This window comes from Apium graveolens, chromosome 3 (assembly GCF_009905375.1).
Source record: "Apium graveolens cultivar Ventura chromosome 3, ASM990537v1, whole genome shotgun sequence".
Lineage (NCBI taxonomy): Eukaryota > Viridiplantae > Streptophyta > Magnoliopsida > Apiales > Apiaceae > Apium > Apium graveolens.
The window spans coordinates 190572906-190576893 of NC_133649.1; the positions used below are offsets into that span (position 1 = coordinate 190572906).

General features: G+C 42.4%; 1 non-coding gene across 1 annotated transcript; it reads right to left on the bottom strand.

Moving 5' to 3' along the window:
• Positions 1 to 1304: 1304 nt before the first annotated feature.
• On the bottom strand, positions 1305 to 1411 carry LOC141715781 (small nucleolar RNA R71). The gene has a single exon (XR_012572531.1). It is a non-coding gene; the product is annotated as a small nucleolar RNA R71 (small nucleolar RNA).
• Positions 1412 to 3988: the final 2577 nt, after the last annotated feature.

The window sequence follows — 3988 nt, forward strand, 5'->3', positions numbered from 1 at the left end:
GTGCGTCGCGGACATATAAGATAGGGTGTTAATCTCTTGTGAAGCGACGGTGGATCTTGAGATTTAGCACTTGCCATGCTAGCATAGGTTCATGTACGTTGTGCATGATTAGTGGGTAACTCTAACAGTTTTATTTGCCCTATGTAATCAAAAGGAATAACTTGTGCTTAAATCGTTGTGTTGTCAATTTCTGTAGACATATGGGAACTCAACATAATTGATGACTATTCAACTTCTATCTTAATTGTGGATGCTTGGTAGAATGGTATTAGTACAATGAAAGTTGGCTTTTATCAGTTTCGTGTTATTCGATTAATATCATCACTGTCACATGCTAAAGGTAATAACAATGGCTATAGAAGGAAGTAATAATGAAGTTGTGATCTCATGAGTGTTTTATTATTGATAAATTGAAGTGTTAGTTAAGTGATTAATTAAGTAGTTAATTATAGTTAATATTTAATCAACAATTTTAAGTGTTAGTATCTTAGCATTGAGAAGTAATCATACATTGGTGAGTGAGTTTAATTAGACAATAATTTAGTCTGAGTCTCTGAGGGAACGAACTAGAAAGTATTCTATATTACTTGCGAACGCGTATACTTGCGTGAATATTAGCGCGTGTTTTCGCCCTAACAAGTTTTTGGCGCCGCTGCCGGGGACTCGGCATATTTGTTTAGTTTATGTACTTACCATCATTGGTCATTAGGACTCAGTGATTAGGACGTAGTAGTTACTTATTTTTTCCGGTTGTGTTTCAGGTACTTTAGCAAGCGTTTATGCAAACTCGTTCTCGTGCTCGTAAGAGGACTTTAGATACAGCTGAGGAGACAGACGAAGTTCTTGATATTCCGGAGAAGTTAGATTTTGAGGATTCGGATTCAGGAACTGAGCAGAAAGAACCAGTAAATATGGGAGATCGTATTGTTCAAGCTGATCCAGCTCTTATGGATTTTTCTCGGCCTAAAATTGATGACATTCAGTCAAGCATCCGTCATCCGGCTATTCAAGCTAACACCTTTGAAATCAAGCCGGGCACTATTCAGATGGTGCAGAATTCTGTTTCTTTTGGAGGAGCGGCAACTGAAGACCCCAACATGCACATAAGGAATTTTGTCGAGATCTGCAGCACTTTTAAGTATAATGGCGTGACTGATGAGGCTATTAAGTTGAGGCTTTTCCCATTCTCACTGAGGGACAAGGCTAAAGACTGGTTACATTTTGAACCAGCTGGGTCCATCACTACGTGGCAAGATCTTGCGCAAAAGTTTCTGGTGAAGTTTTATCCGATGGCAAAGACTGCTGCTATGAGGAGTGCTCTTACTCAGTTTGTGCAACAACCTACAGAATCTATGTGCGAGGCTTGGGAACGATACAAGGAAATGTTGAGAAAATGTCCACATCATGGAATGCCGGAATGGATGGTGATCACTGGTTTCTATAATGGTTTGGGGGCCCAATCTCGGCCCATGCTCGATGCAGCAGCTGGAGGCGCCTTATGGGCTAAAAGCTATACTGAGGCGTATAATCTTATAGAGACGATGGCTGCAAATGAGCATCAAAACCCAACTCAGAGGATGACGTCAGGCAAGGTAGCAGATATTCTGGAAGTTGATGCAGCCACCGCTATTGCAGCCCAGCTCCAAGCGCTATCAATGAAGGTTGATTCTCTGGCTACGTATGGAGTTAATCAAATAGCTATGGTTTGTGAGCTTTGTGCAGGTTCTCATGCTACGGATCAGTGTTCTCTTGTCAACAAATCTGTTCAGTATGTGAATAATTATCAGCGACAACAGCAGCCTGTGCCAGCGACCTATCATCCTAACAACAGAAATCATCCAAATTTCAGCTGGGGGAATAATCAGAATGCTATTCAGCCACCATATCAGCAAGGAGTGAGTAAACAGTTTAACCCACCTGGATTCCAGCAACCACAACAGTATGCTACAAGGCAATCATATCCTCAATAGGGAAGTGCAGCTGCACCTACTAGTGCTGATTTTGAGGAACTTAAGCTGTTGTGCAAGAGTCAGGCGGTTTCTATCAAGACCTTGGAAAATCAAATCGGTCAATTAGCCAATGCAGTGCTCAATCGTCAACCTGGCACTCTTCCCAGTGACACGGAAGTACCAGGCAGGAAGGAAGCTAAAGAGCAAGTTAAGGCTATTACCTTAAGGTCTGGAAAAGTAGCTGATGCTGAAAAGGCAAAAGAAGTAGAAGCTGAAATTAGAGGTGAAGAATCTAAGCAAAAGGAGAAAGCGGCGGAACCAAGGAAGACTACTGTTGAACACACTCTGCCTGAGGCTAATACAGGGGAGAAACAGCTCTATCCTCCACCACCTTTTCCTAAGAGATTGCAGCAACAAAAGCTGGATAGACAGTTCGGGAAGTTTCTGGAGGTGTTCAAGAAACTTCACATCAATATACCTTTCGCTGAGGCTCTGGAACAAATGCCCAGTTATGCGAAGTTTATGAAGACTATTCTTTCAAGGAAGGTGAAACTGGATGACCTTGAAACCGTTGCTCTCACGGAAGAATGCAGCGCTGTTCTGCAGCAAAAGTTACCACCAAAACTGAAAGATCCAGGAAGCTTCACCATTCCTTGCACCATTGGCAATCTGACTTTTGACAAGTGCCTTTGTGATTTGGGAGCAAGCATTAATCTGATGCCGTTGTCGATCTTTAAAAAGCTGGATCTGCCTGATCCAAAACCCACATACATGTCGCTACAATTGGCTGACCGTTCCATTACTTACCCAAGGGGCATAGTTGAGGATGTGCTCGTCAAGGTGGATAAGCTCTTCTTTCCAACAGATTTTGTTATTCTGGATTTTGAGGAAGATAAGAAGATTCCCATAATCTTGGGAAGGCCTTTCTTGGCTACTGGCCGTACCTTGATAGATGTGCAAAAAGGGGAACTTACTATGCGGGTCCAAGATCAGGATGTGACCTTCAACGTATTCAAGGCAATGAAATTCCCTACAGAAGATGAGGAGTGCTTAAAATTGGATGTGATTGATTCTGCGGTTACTTCGGAACTCGATCACATGCTAATGTCTGATGCATTGGAAAAGGCCTTAGTGGGGGATTTTGACAGCGATGATGAAGATAGCAACGAGCAATTACAATATCTGAACGCTTCTCCCTGGAAGCGAAAGCTGGACATACCATTTGAATCTCTTGGTACTTCTGACCTTAAGAACGCTGAAGGGAAGCTCAAACCATCAATAGAGGAAGCACCCTACCTTGGAGCTCAAGCCATTACCTGAGCACTTGAGGTATGCTTTTTTAGGTGATTCATCTATGTTACCTGTTATTATTTCATCTGACCTTTCAGGTAGTGAGGAAGACAAGCTCTTAAGGATTTTGAGAGAATTCAAATCGGCTATAGGATGGACCATAGCAGACATCAAGGGGATAAGTCCTTCATATTGTATGCATAAAATTCTGCTAGAGGAAGGTAGTAAGCCAACTGTGGAACAGCAGCGAAGACTGAATCCCATCATGAAGGAGGTGGTGAAGAAAGAAATTCTGAAATGGCTAGATACAGGCATCATTTATCCTATTTCTGACAGCTCGTGGGTGAGCCCCGTACAATGTGTACCTAAGAAGGGAGGTATCACTGTGGTCGCAAATAAAAAGAATGAGCTCATCCCTACTCGAACAGTTACAGGATGGAGAGTTTGCATGGATTATAGAAAATTGAACAAAGCCACAAGGAAGGATCACTTCCCTCTTCCATTTATTGATCAGATGCTTGACAGATTGGCGGGTCATGAGTATTTTTGTCTTCTGGATGGTTATTCCGGGTATAATCAGATTTGTATTGCACCAGAGGATCAGGAAAAGACTACCTTCACTTGTCCATTTGGCACGTTTGCTTTTCGCAGAGTTTCGTTTGGGTTATGTGGCGCCCCAGCCACCTTTCAGAGATGTATGATGGCTATATTCTCTGACATGATTGGAAATAACGTCGAAGTGTTCATGG